The following is a 20,586-nucleotide window of genomic DNA, read 5'->3' on the forward strand; positions in this document are numbered from 1 at the left end:
GGCATCGTTTCTTCACAGGTCTTGGATGGCATCAATGGCACTGCATAATCTCTAGAGGCCTCGGGATGAGTACCCCCAGTTGAAAATAGAGAATAAAGAAAATAATTAGGGTAGCTGCTGTTGATTGTGTTTGATGTAATTGATTAAATGTGTTTAAAGTTCATTAAGTTAAGTTCATTGTTTAGTTCATAGTGTTTGATTGAATTAATTTGAGGTCCTTTTAAACAACATTTTAACTATATATTGTGAGGTAACATACTGTTAAGCTTGTTCACACTGAGATAGATTCTATTATAATAACTAGAGTCCACATGATTGGACTTTTAACTTTGGTTTACTGTAAGGAAGATCTGCAGTTTTGCTCTTTTAAAAGTTTGATTCTGATTAGCCATCAATACTTCATCATTTATATTTATTCCATTCATATTTTGAAAGGGATTTTCAAAGGGAAAGCTTCAGGGATATCTTATATTGTATGCAGTACATTTATAATTTAGGCAGTTTTACCTATGTCGAAGCCCCCTAACTTTAGATATTTAGAGGCAGTGATCACCTTTCAAAGCCGCTTTTCTTTAGGATGAGATGCAGTGTGAGCAATTTCCAGCAATTCAAAAGGTGACCTTGAAGGCCAGCAGCCAATCAGTGAAATGACTGGTCACCATCTGCCTGCCTTAACTATGCCCAAATCCACTACCTTTCCTAACACTAGAGCCCTTTCTTCTGATTCGGTCTCTCTGTTTGCAGGACTGCACACCATTAGAACACAGCCCAGTTGGATTTCTAAAATGTGACACTAGACCTGGCCAGATAATCAGTGACCTTTCCAGCGATTTCTATTCTGCCTCCTGGCAAAGACAGACAGCAGCTGCTTAGTTATGCTGTCAAGTCAGTCAGAATGTTGTCCATGTTTTCAACCAAGCACACTATACTCCAAATATGACTAATGTATTATCATTATACAGTGTTAAAAATGTATTCCTCAGGGCTTTCAAACTGAAAAAAATCATAAATCATACATTTCCATTTAGTTGTGGAATTATTCTCCCATCCAGCACTTTACACGCTTCATATTTCAAAAGACAGATTTCCCAGTGTGATAAGCAATGCAGCAGCAGGCTCATAACTGCATGAGTCTCTCAAACTTGCCAACCAATAAATGCACCCATCTGAATCGCAGACGCTGACATTGTAATGTGCCGTGCATGGGTATAGATAATGATAGCTGGAGGCGGCCATTTCCAATACCAGCAGACGCATGGCTGAAAGCAGATCCCAAATGCGGTTGAAAACACACAGCTTTTTCACATGCATTTAAGAAAGGTTAAAGATACCGAGCTCAGCATTTGCGCTCGCTTTGAACCTCGAACTTGTCTGAAGGTCAAGTTAAGAAGGATGCATGTTCTTTAGAAAGTGTAACAAAGCAAGAAGCTCTTAAATGCCTGTTTCCTATACTTTTTAAGTTAAGAGAGAACGAATGCTCCAAGCTCAACCCTGCATATATTACAAGAATTGTATGCAAGTCACTGATTTGGAGCTAATGATTAATAAAGCAGAACAATCTCCAGGTATTTTTTCAAAAGAATGATCATGATTAATTTGGCTGGAATAAATTGCCTCATCTGGGATGTGTCAAACGTTCACTTCTATTCATGAGCTTATAATCAGCTTAGTGAAAGCTATACAAATTTTGCTTACTTTAGCAATACAAAATGTGCTGCTCTCACTTTTTAATTAGCAAAATGTAAAAAAAAAGGAGTAATCAACTTCTGCTCTCCGGAGGTTGTGTTGAAACCGAGCTGTGGGCTCTTTGATGATGAGATGAGAGAAGCATGGAAGAACCAGCTTGAATATTTCTCATTGCTTTACGATCAAAAAAAACGAAAGCCCAGGTGGAAACCGACTTTTTCCGGAGGCCAGCTAGGCTTAAATGCGAACAAAATGAAAAAGTTAAAGTTGAAGTGAACAGCAGAGAAACAATGAGACTATTGACCTTATTCTAAAATGAGGAAGTGCACCTGTTTTTGCGATTGTCTTAGAACTTCCGATTCAGTAGCCTATGGAAGAAATGACTAGGAATAATAAACGGCAGAAAATGGTCAAACTACTTGCTCTACAAACAAATGTTTGCATGACTATACAGACCAAGTAGAATAATATATTAAGAAAATATCAAATTGCAACATCAAGCAGCGTAACCAACAGTTTTTAACGTCAAAAAATGAATGGAAATGAATGTGACCGGAAGTCGTGAGACAAAAAGATTCAAATGGCAGCGCCCGCTCGTTGGCAGAGAATAAGGTGAATTTGAGTAACCAGAGTTTACATTTGTAAACAACCCATCATCTAATGTAAGCACAGTTTCTAATTGTTTAAGTGGTCTTAAGTTTGCGTAGTGCTCTGCAAACTTTCTGTGCCATTAATAAAGAACGGGGTTATCAGTTACAGAACTTAATTAGGCAGCGTGGCCCATCTGTACTCTGTCTCATCAATTATTGCTTAGAACCTGCCTGAGCCCCCCATTATCCAATTAACTATTTATAAAGCTTTAATGATTCTCGCCATAAGAAGCGTGATTCATCAGCTGTTATGTGATATTATCGCACACCACTCGTATGAAAATATCCCAAAGAGATCATTTCCCTTTCAGTATTGAAGCTGTAATGTGTCATTCACAGCTGAAAGAAATAGTGAGAGTGTGATGTGAAACAGAAGCTTGCTTTTGCCCGATTATGAATAAAAAGCTGATTTAATGCCATAGGTTTGCTGAAATAATCTTTTTCCAGCCCTACAGTTAAGAAGCTTGTTCAAACTACAATCTAGAATTGTGATATGGTCAGGAAAAAACCTCTGCAAAAACCCTTGACTATGAGTTTTTTTGGGATTTGAAATCCAAGCTTTTGTTCTGCTGGGATCAGGCTGCTGTATTTTAGCAAGGACCATAGAGGAAGAAAGCTTTATAGGATTTCTTCGGTAAACCGCAGAGGCGTATGGCCTTGAGTGCCAACTCACCGGAGTATTTCATCAACCCAGTCTTATCAGAGATTACTATTATCCGCTTTTGGGGGATATTTTTTTTTCTCTTTCAATGAAACATTTGATATGGAGTTCACTCATCCTAAATTCACTTTGCTAGCCATTTCATGGGTTAAGTCTCAGCCTCAGGTATCACATCTGCAAACTGTTGACTGAACACTTATGCATTTGGCACACAAATTGGAAGCATTTCATAAGTTTAAATGTCTTTGAGCCCTATCATACACCCTGCGCAATAAGACGCAAGATGTGTAGGGCATGAATTGTCGCTATTTCCAGACCAGTGCAATCCTAATTTCATGTTTTGAGACACGTTGTTTAAGTAGCAAATCCATTTGCACCACTTTGTCAACTCATGATGTTCCGGTCTAAAAAGGAGGTGTGTTAAGACCGCACCATTGACCTGCTAAAAGCTGGTCTAAAGTCTAGCACAGAGTGTATTAGCTATGCGCCTATATTGTCCAAATGCTTAAACATTGCTTAACACACATGATGTACAGCAATACACAAATATCTTTACATATGAATAAAAAATTTAAGATTTATATGCTTTATATAGATTTAAATAGATGTTATAAGTGACGCAGTGGCGCAGTAGGTAGTGCTGTCACCTCACAGCAAGAAGGTCGCTGGCTCGATCCTCGGCTCAGTTGGCTTTTCTGTGTGGAGTTTGCATGTTCTCCCTGCGTTCGAGTGGGTTTCCTCTGGGTGCTCCGGTTTCCCCCACAGTCCACATGCGGTACAGGTGAATTGGGTAGGCTAAATGGTCCGTAGTGTATGAGTGTTTGTGTGTGGATGTTTCCCAGAACAGCTGGAAGGGCATCTGCTGCGTAAAAATGTGCTGGATAAGTTGGCGGTTCATTCCGCTGTGGTGACCTTGGCATAATAAAGGGACTGAGCTGACAAGAAAATGAATGAATGAATAAAAATGTTACAAAAAATATTATCTTTCTACATAAATATAAAAATTTATAATTATTATATTATAAATATATTATATTATATATTATAAAAAGTATTTATAATAATTTTAATAAAAACAAGTTTAGATTTGTCCACCTGTCGGGATTTGAAGACGCATCACTATATGGGGCATAAGAATAGGACTAACTAATTAACTAATGGAATTAAATATGTAGGCTAATGGATGTCTTCAGTGGAGTGCGTACAACACCTTTTCCTTATTCACGAAAGTAAAAGAGTAAAAGTAAAGTAAAGAAAAAGTACAGAAGCCAAATGGAGGAGGCTCATTCTTTATCCTCGTGCTGCAGATGGTATGTTTAACTGTTTTCTAACTTGTGAAGCTTTTAGTTTTTTCACTTACAAAGTCTGCCATGTGAATAGCAAATGCACCATGGTGCAACGCAACTGACTGTTAATGGGAATGGTAGATGAGACTCTGATTGGTTTAATACACATTATGCTCAAAACACACCCATAACTTATAAAGTAAATAAGCGCAACCTGTTAGACAATGCGCCAGGCACAAAAAGTGTTTTTCCAATCATAAAATAACAAAAATGGATTCTGACATGCCCTATATGCTATTGCGCCATGCGCTTTAAACTTTGCGTCTGGAAAATATAGAGCCCTTCATCTTAGTGGTTGAATTCATGTTTTCTTTGCAGAGTTGTGCAACACATTCTTTAAATGTTCACCTTGAAACCAAGCCATCATGGAGCCGGACCCCCACATAAAAACAGCTGCTGTGTTTACAACTGTGACAATAGCTTTGTTTCAACTGTCAGGCAACAAATGAGCGTGCTAGTGTAAGTTTTGTCCAACTGTGTTTACGCTGTCGCTTTTAGTTTGGATCGGCCTCATTGGGGCTTTATTGGGGCTTGGACCTTGCCATATACAGTACTTTGGACCAAAGCGGGCCAACTGGGGCTTGAGGAGATTTAATGAGCAAAGGGTGAGTTAAGCTAAGAGTCTGCAACTCATTTCTCTTATTTTCAGGCTAACAGCTAACATCAACATTTAAAACACTGAAGTGTCTAAAATAACACCCTATTGCAATTTCATGTGGGTCATGATCAATGTATGAGGGAAACATATATTTATAGATTTATATGTGATGAACAAATGCTATGCTAACAATTAGCAAAATTCACATTATGCTCCTGAAAGTAACAGAGACAATTGATGCACTGCAAAGTATATGAATGTAACTGTGCATTTATTTGGTGCCATGTTTCATCTGTCACTTTTTTTTTTTTTTTTTTTTTTTACTGACACCAGATTTCAGCATCTGCATGCATTATAAATTACATGTTTATACGTTTTATTCATATAACATATCTAAGTCCAGCTATCTACTTTTGAGATTTTTGCTTTGGCTGAAAAGCATAGTGAGAAAAGAGAAAATAATCAAATCTCACCAACATAATTTTATGTATTTTTTTATTGTTTTTAAAGAAATGTGATGTAAACCTGACTTTTTTTCTCTAAATGTGTTCTTTGGCATTTTCATTCTTCTGTTGAACACAAAGTAATATATTTTGTAGAAATCTTAAAACTTGTAACAATTTACTTCCATAGTATTTCTTTCTTTTTTCTAACAATGGAAGTCAATGGTTACTGGTTTTCAGCTTTCTTCAATATTATATATTTAGTGTTCAACAGAATAAAGAAACTCATAAAGGTTTAGAACCACTCAAGGGTGAGAAAACCATGAGTAAATGTTCATTTTTGGGTGAACTGTCCCTTTAAAAGCCTTATTTTGTATATTCCTGCAGTTTCGCATAAAAGATGAAGGTTCTTAGACTGAAAAAAAGATCTTGTGTTACCAGATTTTTTTGAGGTGCACATCTGAGACAAGATAATCAGTTACTGTTTTTAAATGTTTGGTCTTATGTTAATACTGAATTGCAAGACCATAGTTCCTATCATGTTGTTTAAATAATTAGCTTTCATTCATTTTCAGGGCTGTTTTTACATGTGTGGCACATGGGAGCTAGTCTAACAGTGGAAGCATTCAGTACATTGAGACTATCCCTGCTGTTTAAAGTCCAAGCTATTGGATTTGGATTTATTCATTTGGATTTGAAAAGTATTCTGGCGGTTCATTCCGCTGTGGCGCCCCCTGATTAATAAAGGTCTAAGCCGAAAAGAAAATGAATGATGAAGTATTCCAGCAGGCTACCACTGTAGATGTCAAATCGACAACAGTTTGACAATAATATCTAAAAACATTTTAAAAAGCAAATCGATTTGATATCAAAACCTTGACGTTCTTTTGACATTCACGCGCTTATGTCCTTTTGACCAGCAAAATAATGACATAAAAAGTATTATGATATATAAAAAAAGTCCAAAAAAAGCTTTAATTCCACATGACTAATTTACTCTGGGTATTGAATCGTTACAATGAATGTAAACTACTTTGACTTCAAATTGACAGCTAACCTTGGCATCAAAAATAAATTGCACAAAAGTCTTATAAATGATGTGTTTTTGACGCCATGTCAATTTTATGTTATTTTGACATTTCAAGGTCGTCAATTGACATCAAATTGATTTGCATTTTTGACATGTTTTTCAATGTCGTTTTTGACATCAAGGTGCCCACTGGGATGTTAAGTACACAGACTCTTAAATTAATAATTCATTGGTTGCACTTTCGTCTGTTACTATAGGCACAACAACTTTACATTTTCACACCTCTAAGCATGATGCTCGGATTGATTTCTTCAAATCCTAGTAGGATGAGACTGGGTGGTCCTTGTCCAAGATGGAGGAGTCCAGGCATTCTGTTGTCAGTCTGCACGTCTGACTAAATAAGCCCGGATCAATTTCTTTTTGCAAGTTTGTAATTAATCTCCACTAGTGTTTACTATATGTGACACAGATAAATGTGTTTTCAGGGACTTAAGTATCAGCACAAGGGCGCATAGTTCGATAACCGGATCATTAGTTGTTGTTTTTTCAGCTCCTTCAGACTCCTGAGTGTCTTAAAAAAGTTTCTGTCCTTGTCTGAAAGGGAAATGACTGCGAAGCTTGATATTTGTCAGGGTTTTACTGTCAACAGCTCAATGATAATGAGTTCCCTGGGAAGACGTCACTCCATTGGCTCATCTGGAATAAAGGCTTTTATCATAAGGGTCCAAATGGCAATTACACCAACAGTGGCTATTTCCATGCAGGGGCCATTACACCACATTATAATGCTAGGAATGAGCAGTGCACCCACAGTAGTCATTTGCAAATGCAGTTGCCGCGAAATAATGTGATTTTTCTTGCATTCCGAGGGCTTTTGGCTCATGAGATAGCTGCTCAAAATTCAGCATAAGCAATCAGAATGCTACAAGATGCTACATCCAATATCCAAACCTTGCCTTGAGTTTTCTACGATGCATCACAAACGCGAAGCCCTTGTTTATGCATGCATACTACAGTACACTCAGGATGCGGATGCACAAATAAAGATTTAATAATATGTTTTATCAGTGGAGCTTAGACATAGGACGAAATGGGGGGGAAAAGCCATTCACTTAGTACTGTAAATGGGTCCTAATTTAAATAATGTATAAATATTTCAGCAGAGAACCATTGGATCAAATCATACTGTTTAAACTACCCAAAATGTTTAAACGTGTCCTTGAGCTGAGGGTGAAAACGGCTGCTGTTGAATTCATTACTAAAACTCCATGAGAACTTGGAGGCGAGTCATGACAGCACTACAAAGATCCATCCGCTCCCCACAGCTGCTCTCCACGAGGGTCCCGAGCAACCGAATCAATTGAGATTTCTTCTCAAAGGCAGGCTCCCTTGAGGGATCCCATTTTGTTTGTTGTCCAAAGCTTTCTTAGTCACAATGTTTTTGTTTTCATGTCAGCTGATTACAGCAGGACACTTTTCAGCAGTGGAGGGTTTGAGTGTGTTTTTTAATAGTCTGTATATTTATTTTGAGTAGTTTTATTTTGGAAGATATTTATTTCACTACATTTAAAAAAATAATAGCATACTTTTTATTTCAGTTATACACTCAAAACAATTATGTTTGCTGTTTGTTCAAAATACTTATCTAAAATGAGCTGATGCAACCAAATTCTTGAGTCGATGAAAACTTAATTGTTTTATGTTCAATCCATCTAAATTTAAAGTTAAAAAAAAGTTAATTTCTTCATGTCTCAACACAAATTTACACTGCAAAAAATGCTGGGTTCCACAAAATTCCTTCATGTTGTCCAACCACAAATCAATAAAATAAAGGTTCAGTATGGTGATCTGCCAAAATGCTAAGGTTAGCTTTGAAAACACAGTCCCTCCCCTGCCATCCAACGCCAAGTCTCCTGAAATCACAAACGTGCACCGTAACACAGTAGACAATCCACTTGTTCATGTCATTCGTCTGTTAGAAAACTTAATAATATTTATAATGCTACAGTTATAATTGAAAAACTGTATTATATCTAGCACGTTTTCAGTTGTGTGGCAAGCAAAATTTGTCATAATGTGGTCTCACTCTCTCTTACAGGAATTTGACTTATTACTAAGCCATACTGACAAGCTATTTCAGACCAAATATTCAAAGTAGCATCATGGTAAACAATATAGAGAGTGCGTCACAGGTTGTCATTGTTCAAAAACTGAACCAATGTCTATATAAAACCAACTTCATCTCAGTAAACAGGCTAGGCGTAATAGTGCTATTTACTGATGTTTTGTTGTTAAACTAAATAAAAATCTACATTAAGATGCTGTAAAAGGTCCTTATGAAATTAAAAATAGTCACATCAGTCTTTCCCCGGAAGATTTCCGTGGCTGAACAACACTTCCGTGCATATAGCCCATTCTTAAAACAACAATATTTACATAAGCTTTGCAAGACTAAAATAGTGTTAAAACATAACATTACCTGTCTAAAAGAAATACTTCAACCATGGTGTCATCCTTCCTCCAGGTTGCAAAAGTAACTCCAATATTAATTCATAATTTTAAAAGATTTTGATTCATTTGTTTTTTATCACTGTCACTCTCTCGTGTGCACGTGAATGGCTTCGTAGATATACAAATTTACATTTATGGAAAGATAGTTTGGGTTCTTATAAGAATTATGGGAATTATCAGCCTGACAAATTTTAACTGGATTATTATTATTTATTTATTTTTAAAAAAAATTTGGTCTTTTGCCTTACTCAGAATATAAAAATATAATTAGATCATTTACTGTACTTTAATCATTACTATGGAATGTGAAGAGACTTTCAAGCAGCACAACAAAAAATGTTTTTTAAAGTCAATCATCTACTGCACCTTTAACTGGTTTTACAAATTTTAGTGGTTTGAACATAAAACAATTAAGTTGTTACATAAAACTCAAAGATTGTGTTGATTCAGCTCATTTTAAGTAAATAGTTTTAACAAGCAGCAAAAAAAATTTTTTAAGTGTAGTCTGAGATCAAGAAATTGTCCGAGACACGAAAGCAAGGGTTTGATTCATGAAATGATTCATGAGGTTTGATTGTTATGGTGATTCTCCAGTTAACAATTCACTGAATTCACAACAACTTAATAATTGTACTCATTTTAATAGGGTTTCTGTATTCAATTTGTGCATTTTGTCTGGTTACCCCTCAGATGCTTAGTGACACAGGATATCATTCACCACCCTTCATTAATTTTTAAAGTTAGACGGCATCTATTTTATTATTCCTCAATCTAATCATTATAAAAAATATAAATACAACAACAAATAAGTATTGTTTATTTCCACATTATTATGTTTAAGTACATTATTATCCCGTTAGAGAGCTGTCCATGTTATAAATGTGACACTGGATGCCAAAGCAAGTCTTATGTTGCAAAGTTATATTTGTGGGAATAAAAAAAAAATTAGTCAAAATTATCTATTTATATTTTGAGCCAAATTTCTATAATATTAAAGATGATTTTTAAAATGACATTTTGTAAATTTTCTTTTAAATTTCCTTTCCTTTTAAATTAGATGTTTGGTTAGTTACACTGCTAAGAACTTAAGTTTGACAACTTTAAAATGGATTTTCTCAATGTTATAATATAATTATTTTTCGGAATTTTGGTCAAATTTTATTCTATACTAACAATTTAAACAACAATGGAAAGTGTATTTATCCAGCTTTCAGATCATATAGCAATATAATAGATACTCATAAATAATAATTGATAATTTCCCCCCCAAAAAATGACACTTGGGGTTGAAATCCAAGGTCACACATAAGATTATAAAGATCTGAATAATCAATAAAGATTTGTGAAAGATCCATGCACCTTAGTGGTAAAATGTAATTTTAAGTACATTTTGATAAAAAAAAATGCTCATGCTTATACACTGAAGCAGTAAATGTGAATGAATGTTCAGAGAAAAGAAAAAGGAAAATATTTAGCAGAAAGAAGTACAACATCAAAGCTTCTTGTCGTAAAGGGGTTTACTGTGCATTAACCTCTATTAGTCAGGAGTAGATGCTGGTAATTGCAATTCCATGTTTTGCTTTTGCTCTGTCATCATTAAAATCTTCCCAAGAGCAAACAGCAGGCTCCACAAATATATTACATCCATCCGAGTGGTGGTTTTGTCACTCCTGTTTAAATCCAGTTTAGCTGTTTGTTTGACTTTAGACAATAACAGTTCACTTTACTGACTAACATGTGCAATATTTTTCTTCTCTGGCTTGTTATGTAATGTTGAATACACACTGAACTCTGGCAGAAACCTGTGTTCCAAGGAAAGATTTTCCACTTGGAAATCCACGTGTGGATGAGGCCCATTGTGGTAAAGTGCCAGAATTTGACTTGTTGTCTTTCTCAAATCCTCACAACTCTTAGTGCTTGCAGAGAAGGATACAGAGCAAAGTTAGACATTTCACAATAATTAAAGTAATGTAAAATTATATTTATATTACTTTGGTTATTGTTTATTTTAAAGTATCCTTGTTAGTGTGACTCATTTAACTACTAAGTAATATTAATTATTGCACGCATGTGCTTACTGTTAAAGGATTAGAATGTGGGTTAGGTTTAGGGTTAGTTGCATCTAATTATACATAATTAATTGTAATTGCTATAGTATGTACATGGAACATGTGAAATAAAGACACCTTAAAGTGTTACAAATATTTGCTATAGTTATAAGATTAACTTAGATTGCCCTAAAAACAACTGGTTTTGCATCACAATTATTATCAGGATAATACTGCAGTTGGAAGATAATAAGGTCATACAGAACTCTGAAAAAAATTAGGTGACAATTTTCATTTTTATTTTATTGGGTATGAGTTTGAGTATGTGTTAACTCTTTAAGTTAGTACTAATTAGTTGTTATTAATGATTAACTATTAAATTGGCAAATTATCTGAAAGCTGAATAAATAAACTTTCCATTGTTGTATAAGTTGTTAGGGTAGAACAATGTTTGACTTTTAGAAAAATCTAAATATTGACAAAAAAGTATTGTATTTAAAATGTAATACAAATATTTCACACTGTATTTTTTGTGCAACAAAAACATAATAATGAAATGCTGTAAATGACACACAATCTATTTTAAATTGGGGGCGGGGGTGCTATAACTTGTTTCCAGAACAATTATCAAATAATATATGTATATATACTTTTATATACACTGTTAATCTTAAAACCAATAAAACATATTGTTAAATGTGAAAAACTGATACAGTGCTCAGCATACAGTTGAAGTCAGAATTATCAGACCCCCTGAATTATTAGCTGCCCTGTTCATTTTTCCCCAATTTCTTTTTAAAGGAGAGCAGATTTATTCCACATTTGTGTACATAATAGTTTTAATAACTCATTTCTAATAACCAATTTATTTTATCTTTGCCATGATGACAGTACATAATATTTGACTAGATGTTTTTCAAGACACTTCTATACAGCTTAAGGTGACATTTCAGTGCTTAACTAGGGTAATTAGGGAAGTTATTGTACAACGATGGCTTGTTTTGTAGACTATTGAAAAAAATATGTTTGGTGGCTGAAATATTATTTTAATAAATATATCTGTTTTGTTTAAATGCACCAAAATACATATTTAATGAGAAATGGATAAACATATTAATTATCAAATTGGGGTGTACTCAATTGTGCTGAGCAGGATGCATACGTTTACATGAATTTCTGTTTGGTACTTTTATAAATTGAGGTGAAATGTATGCTAGTTATAGTAAGGACATCCAAATGTTATCCATAAGATCAATTCAAATTCTGGGAATACATTTAGGAGCTGTTAACTTTACACAATCTGTTTCCTTTTCGGCATATTAACATCTAAATCTATATGTAATGACAATATTGTTCCATCCTTAAATGAACAAAAGCAAGCAGCCGGCTGTTTCCATGGTTACCTCATATGAACCTTTTCCCTGTTCAGGTAAAAAGCGCTTTGTCTAACTTGTCTAAATTTATTGTGCTTGAAGAACAGATTTGAAAGCAAATTAAATTTTAAGATATCCAATATAGGATTTCATCACACCCTTTATATAACTTAAGCTTGATGTTTTGAAGAAGGGGACACGCGTCGTCCAGACCACACAACTTTTACGCCAAATGTATTTATTCGATATTTGTTTACATAACTAGGTCGATTCCATGTGCAGTCAGCTCAAACTAGTTTCATTGTCAGATGGTTCCATTGCTCAATCCATTATCCTACTGTACGTGCCTTTTGCCAACAACTGAACCAACAGACCTAAACTAAAGGACGTGTCCGGCCGAATGGATGCCGGTAACCGATCTCATCAGCCCGTGAGGGAGGGATGAGATATTCCCGTGGGATGATCACGTGTCCGTGGGGAGTAGTTGTGTGTGTGGAGCCCTTGGAATCGGAGGTGTAGCGTCAAGCGCGTCGTCCAGACTTCATTGTTACTGTAAGGAAGCTGTCAACTGTATTTGCGCGTGTTTATTGCTTTGCTGAAAGCGAAAGAAAATGCACGTGAGGAGAGGGGATCTGACGACCGATTTACATAAACTTCTGCGCGCATCTCAGTCGCAACAAACGCACTCAGCGTGATCGGTGAAAAATCAACACTGCTGTTTACTGTTCTTGCTACGCGAAATACAGATCACTGCCACTGCACATCAAGGTAAGTACGGGCATTTCTACAGTTTTAGAAGTTTTAGGACGCAATTAAAACGCAACAGAATGTTTGGTATATGCTATAATGTGTCTTAAAACAGAAAGATAAACAACTCGTGAAACATTTTAGATTATATCGAAGTTAAATAAAGTTCTCTTTCAGTCTTAATTTTTCACACATTGTTTGTAGCGTATTTGTGCGTGTTGTTTTCTATAGCCACACTGTACTAAATGAAAATACAGCAGGTAGCATACATGTGACTTCATCGGTGATGAAAGCTTCTGGATAATGTGCAAGAACACCATGATCCCATTTTTGCCTCTGTCTAGCTTTTTTGGGTTTCTTTCCAGAGATTCTGGTTGTCCATTTTTGCATTAACCCCATGAATTCCAAGGTTTTAGTTGTTAGAGTGGTTCAAGATACTTTAAAACCCTGAAGTTAACCATGCATTATAGGCTAGTAAAACTGTAGGTCATATTAATTAGTTTTTGTATGACCTAGATTTTACTAAAATAGTATGGTTAAAACATTGGTTTAGCAAAAGCATTGTGAAATTGAGACCAAAACATAATACATTTTTCATCAGGGAAAGCTTTTCACATTCACCTTTATGGTTTGTTATTTCATGCCACCATGTAACTGTAAATAATTATTATAAAACATATTTTGGCTGCACTACAAACTGAAATGTATTTCTTGACATCAGATACTATTTTAAGCTTTGTAAATCACTACATGTCACTATTGATTACATTAAAATAAGACAAAAACTAAAGCAATTGTCCACATTGCTGCTGTATTTAAATTGTGTCCTCATTTATTCACCCTCATTCCAGAATTTTTTCTAAAAGAAGAAGCTCTTTTTCCTGTGGAACTAAGGAAACTGTGGAACTAACTAACTAACTTATATTATATATATATATATATATATATATATATATATATATATATATATATATATATATATTCATATATATGAAGGCTGCTTTTTATTGTAATATTTATGGATAACTGAAGCTATCACCTTCAAATGACAAAGAAAATATAAAAGTGGCCCATACAACACCAAAAAAGGATAAAATTTAAGTTATGGTTTACTCAAAAACCAATATAATGAAACCAATTGCTCTTTACAATTGCCCACACTATTCGCAGTATTACTCCTTCTATACAGTACTGTCCTTTGGATGAGTGAATGAAAACAAGTAAACAAATGTGTACACTAAAGATGAGGTGAGATGTGGGATTCATCACAGCATGCAAAATGGCTTGCCAGTCATATGTACTTTAGCTGAACACTCATTGTGAGATGCATTGTGGGATTGAATTAGTTCACTACAAAGAACTGTTCTTTCAGACAGTATAGTGGACAAAATCATTCAGTTAAAAACAAAAACCAGTATACAGGTTGATTTATGTGCTTCTAGAACTGGTTGTAAATGCCTGACCAAACAAAATTGTAATATGCAAGACCACTGAAAATTCATGTTGAATATAAACCATACAGTAGCTTGCTAATCAACAATATGCTAAGCTATGTTACTTTTTAGTTTGAAAATGGCTAATTTCTTTTTTGTATTCTACAGTGAATGTAAATAATGACAGAATTTACTACTATTCCTTTATACCCGCATCTTCTGCTGCTAGTATGTTTGTCCACATCTTAAACAGAATTGACATCCTCTGTTCCCACCGCTGAAATATCAGAACTGTGTGGAGGTGTACCTGCCCTTAGCAATGAGGAAGCACATTTGCACGCCTCCGTCTTGAAAATGTTTTTCATTCAGAGCAGTTCACTGGGCTATTTGTTTGTAGCCAGTTGATTTCCATATTACATCTGAATATATAACAAAGGTTACAATGCATTGTTGTGAACTGCAAGGGTTATTTTGATGGCATTTTCTTCATAAAAGTACCCTCATCCCCATAGTAACGCTGAGCTATACTGTACTGTATATCCACAGGAGACCGATACCTGTGCCACTTGCTGTGCTGTCAGCATTGATATGACATTCATGTGGTTAGATGTATTTCAGGCATAACGGTTTACAGTGCAGCTTTTCACTTGGAAAGAGTCCCAGAAGCTTTATTTAAGTTATGTGCTAGTAATAATAAGACTTGCTTATATGATATGTTTGTTATTGAGGAAGTGACTCTTTTAGAACGAGTGGTATCGTGTTGGCATTTGCCTTAAGATGCTGTTAAAAGGTGCCCAGAACTGTGGTTGAAAGGGGCTACTTTAGTGTTGTTTCAGCCTTTCTTCTGTTTATGCTGAGTAGTCTCAACTTCCTGCCAGTATTGTAGGGCATTCTTAAACTGGCAACAAACATCCAATTTAGACCACCCGAGTCTTATGTGACAAATCTGTGGCCATATGAAGACTTTGCTGCAGTGGATCGTCTTAAGTAATTATGTGGAAAAAAATGAAATAAATAAAAATCAAAGAGCCTCCATTCCTTCTCAACCACTGGCGCTTTTGCAGCTCCAAAGAGAAGAAAAGTTTCTCGATATTAAAAAGCACAGAAGGTAATTTTCCATGGCTGACCTGCTGTGCCAAATGTATTTCTTGAGGGTATGTACTATTCTTATCTCGGGCAAGGCAGCTTGAGAAAGGTTGCTAAAAAGCTGGAGGATATATCTACTGAAAAAATATTGAGATGTGTTTTAGATATGTTCCATGATGCTGGTGGAGATCAGGAAGGGGGTCCATTAATGTTGTTAGCTTCTCGTCAGGGGTCTAATATTCAATTAGAGAGTCTCGCACTCTTGCCAGAACTTATGTAAATGAGGCCTCAAGGTTGGTAAAAATGTCTTTTAATAAGCATTTCTGTAGTTTACTTTATCAATGAGCCGAAATCACTTGACAAAGGCTTGCTGTGATGATGGTTGTAGTAATGTTGTTATTATTTCCGTTGGCGGCTTGTGGCCTTATCTTTCTTTTTTAAAACTTGTTAGTATATCCAGTATGTGATCTCACACTGATTTACTGCTCATATTGTGGTTTTTGGTTATACTTAGTGTGGTGATTTAAACTCTCCTACTGTTTTCACTCTGTATATTGAGCTCTCATTGAATGATGGCTCAATGGGGCTGGCGGCATAGCAGGCCATCTCATAATGCACATAGTTTTCTTTTTTCTTTTTCACAGAGAGACTTCAAATAATACAGCTCTGTTGAAATGGCTATGACTAATTTTGTTTTGAGCCAGAGTCAAGATGAGGTGAAGTTGGGCTTTTTTTATTTATTTATTTATTTTCAGAGCGGTTCATCAAATGCCCAGGGCTGGCCAAGCTTCATATTGAGTTTTGGAAATAAACCTTTCATACCAAATAAACTCAGGCTGACTTTACTTTTATTCTAGTTTATAGTGGATTCAAATCATGATATCTGTTCTTAAGTGTCATTAAATATAGTTTTCAGAATTTTAATTAAAGCTTCACCCATGCTTTCAGTTTCAGTTGGAAACAGATACAGTATAGCCTGAATCCACTGGATAAACTGAAGAAGAAAAATCCCCCAATTCTGTAATCTTTATTTAAAGAAATTACATTTGCAGTCTTGGATAATAGAGAAGATTACCAACAACATTTTCTTCTTATTAATTAAATTAAATATTCCATTCGAATTTCATTACTTGGTGTTGGGTTGTGGCTGGAAGGGATCTGCTGCTTAAAACACATGCCGGATAAGTTAGCGGTTCATTCCGCTAGGGTGAACCATTACAATTAAAGGGACTAAGCCGAAAGAGAAATGAATGGATGAATATGAATTTTAGCTTTTGAAATTTATAATGAACTCTACACTCTGAAAGTTCTTTATTGGCATTGATGGTTACAGCATAGCCTGAATCCACTGGATAAATTAAAGAAAAAAAAAACCCTACTCTACAATGATTATTAAAATAAGTTGCATTTAAAGTTTAGGATAACACTGAAAGTTGCAAAGAACATTGGTATTTTTATTATTATTAATTTAAAGATTAGATAAGAATTTTACTTGGACAGCTTTAAAGTTTATGATGGACTCTTACACTCTTAAAACTAAAGGTTCTTTATTGGCATTGATGTTAACCTTTATCATTGAAGAGCCTCTATCATCGGTTTTTGAAAATGAGCTTCCATGCAGTATGTAACACAGCTCTAAGTGAATGAAAACATCCAGCTGAAGTTTAAATCTGAAAGTGCACCATGTTTAAAAGTATTGATTCTTTAACAAAATAGTCAACTTAGAGTCGAATAATTGAATTGTGTTGGGTTCGGATCTTCTGCTTTAATGTGTCGACATCGATACGGTGCATCACCATTCACCATCACATGCGTTTCTCTTCAGACACTAGCGGAGCACAGGGGTCTACAGGAATGATCGTGATCCGAATCTGACTGATGGAGAATTGGCTACATGGGGGTTAAAGTTTATTTTTACAACAATTTCACATTATAGCAAACCTAGTGCTGGGTTTGCTCCTTTCATTTTTCTCATTTTTGATGGAATAACCTACAGTAGTTAGCTTACTATTAAAGGAAGGAGCAGCAGAGACTATTATGCATGGGAGTTTGTCAGTAACTGTTACAGTTCATATGGACCAGTTACTTCTTCCTCCAGATCATAACATGCAAGTGTAATTAAAATTGTTGCCTCGTTTTGTGTAGTTTGCAAAAAATGCATTTAATTGTGTGTTGTAACTTGTAATTGCTCTGTGTGGCTTGCAATCACTTATCTTTTATACATCCGTGCTTGTACTGTGCCTCTCAGGTTAAATCTTTATGGGACTATTCACATATTGTGTCCAAAACAATGTTGAAAATGTCACACGTGCTTCTCCCTTTACTGATAAAAATGCATTTCTAAACTCGCAATCCTCTGCCGTTTGTCTTTATTATGGCCACCATCATTCTTACACAAGCGTGACGTGGTCAATTTTCAAAATAGTTCTACATACTTCATAGCCGTGGTGGGCGTTTCTTTCTGTCTCGCTCTGAACCCAGTCGACCAATCACAACAGACTGGGTCATTTAACCAATCACAGCAGATTAGCCTCACGCAAAGGAGGGGTTTGGGAGCAAATGAATCGCTGAACGAATCAAATGGGAGTCGATGGGATAATCAGGTAAAAATAAATGCATATTTAAGACAATAAAAGGGGTTTTTGACCTTGCATGCATATATCAGCCTCTCGTTGGAGACTCCAAAACCAAAATATATAAATTTTATGATGCAAAAAAGGGGTTCTTTCTACAAATCTTTCCATTTCACAAAAAAAGTTTTTTTTTAAGTGGAAAAACACTTAATATATTCTCTATAATAAGAAAAATTAAAACTGCTTACAGATTTTTTTTTTACGTGAAACATGTATATTAAATAAATACCAATTAGGAACTTAGGATTTAGAAAAAAAATATATAATTAAAAATAATTCCCCACAATAAAAAACTGAATTTAGCATACTAAGAGTGTCATCATTTCATTAACTGATGAAAAGTGTCATTGTATGTCATTCATTAATACTGGTAGCCCATAAAACTGTCATTCTCTGTACCTTCATACAATTTCCCTTTTCCTTCCAAGCCACAGGACATCACCATAAATTTCAATTGTTCAGTTTTCAGGAAGGTAGCAGTTTATCTAATTTTAAATGGATGTTGCACAGTGTAAGCTGTTATTCAAGACACTTAGAAGACATCACAATCTTTTTTCTCCTGCTGAAATAATTAACGTCGCTCTAAGCTCATTAGCTATAATGCACATTAGCGTCACTGAGATGGATGTCGAGACAGCCACCAAACCAGAATGATTTCCATGTCTTTCAGCATCAAAACATAATGTCAGTCTGCCTTGGCACACATTTTATTACTGGTTGCTGTGGGAAAAAAATCTAAACACAAGGTCAAGATGGAAGTTGAGATGACCTCAACAAATCCCTTCAAGGACCAGTCATGTATTTATCTGTCCTAAACTTTTCAAATCAGCTACTGGCTAGTAGTGCTGTAGCTAGCCCTTTGCTGCATTGTTTATTCAAACAACCCCATGACCAGCGGCTTTCAAGAAGCTTTAATATGTTTGTCTTTCAGTCCATGACGAACACACCTCTCCCTCCACATAAAATAAACAGACAATGTTTGAATTTGCTACTTGCTTGAATATGTAATTGATTGAATTGCTTCGGGGGATTACTGGCTACACTGAAGTAAATATAATAATAGTAATTATAAATCATTAGTTTAACTTAATATAACTTGCACACGTTTAAATGATATTTCAACTTTGTTTAGTGGAATAGAAACCAAGAGCAAAATTCATTTTGAACCAGCACCGAGATCAAATCCCTTTTATGTGAATAATCTTCTGAATAAAACTTAATTACACTTGTTGATCCAATTAACTGTAATCATTTTATTTGGACATCCAGAATTTTCCATTAACTTTTGCAAATGAAAAACATCCAATAATTTAATTAGCAAAAATATCTTATTTAGCACTAACACAAAAATCAGTTAGCTTATGTTTACCAAATGAAGGTAGATTAAACATGTTATAAATAAATGATTAAATAATGTCACGATATTGGTTGTTTCAGCTCACTTTTTGAACAATTAATCTGAATAAACAGCGAAAATCATTTTTGAGTGAACAAATATTGAAACATTGGCATCAGTTTTAATTAATATATTTAAAGCAGGGGTGTCCAAACTCGATCCTGGAGGGTCATTGTCATGAGAAATTTAGTCCTCCCTGGAAATTGGGTCCATCTATAGGACACAGAGTGATCCTATTGTTTCACTGGAGTTGGGATAGGTATAGTTAGTAGTGCCTAATTATAAAGTACAATATATTAAATCAATAGGTGAATTGGGTAGGCTAAATTGTCCATACTGTGTGTATGAATGAGTGTGTATGGAGGTTTCCCAGAGATGGGTTGCGGCTGGAAGGGCATCTGCTTCGTAGAATCGTGCTGGATAAGTTGGCGGTTCATTTCGCTGTGGCGACCCCAGATTAATGAAGGGACTAAGCCGAAAAGAAAATGAATGAATGAATAAATATATTAAATTAAATCACTTTCATAATTGATATAATGTAAAGTGTGACTATTTCATTTCACCTTTAAAATGGCATGTATAAGCGTTATATTGAACCTTTCATATACTCGTGTATCATTAAACAAATACATGGGCTATGAAATTGATCATTTATCTTTTATACTGTTAAATTTGCTCAATTAGCTTATGTGCTTGCATAATCAGACCTCCTGGCTAAAATAAGGTAACATAGCTGTGATTAGCTACACAACAAGGTATCACAATAATAGCTTTTGATCAGGCATTTACCACAGACGATCCCTTAGGGGTCCTAAGTGAACTCGATTGGAGGGGGACTCAATTTCTCACCACACAAGTGTCCTGCATATTTTAGTTCCAACCCCAATAAGACACACCCGAACCAGCTAATCAAGCTCTTTTTAGGTATACTAAAAACTTCCAGAC

General features: G+C 35.2%; 2 protein-coding genes across 9 annotated transcripts in view; both read left to right on the top strand.

The window, feature by feature from the left end:
• LOC147833974 (uncharacterized) overlaps window positions 1-20,586 on the top strand; it is a 124,549-nt gene that overhangs the window by 73,005 nt on the left and 30,958 nt on the right. The gene's annotated exons all lie outside the window — the stretch shown is intronic.
• Window positions 12,829-20,586, top strand: part of mid2 (midline 2) — a 269,448-nt gene continuing 261,690 nt past the window's right edge. For all 7 annotated transcript variants that reach the window (XR_015507552.1, XR_015507551.1, XR_015507553.1 and 4 more), the window contains exon 1: window positions 12,829-13,114. The gene's annotated coding sequence lies outside the window, so the exon portion shown is untranslated. The remainder of the gene's footprint in view (window positions 13,115-20,586) is intronic.

This window comes from Danio rerio, chromosome 14, assembly GCF_052040795.2.
Source record: "Danio rerio strain M-AB ecotype USA chromosome 14, GRCz13ab, whole genome shotgun sequence".
Lineage (NCBI taxonomy): Eukaryota > Metazoa > Chordata > Actinopteri > Cypriniformes > Danionidae > Danio > Danio rerio.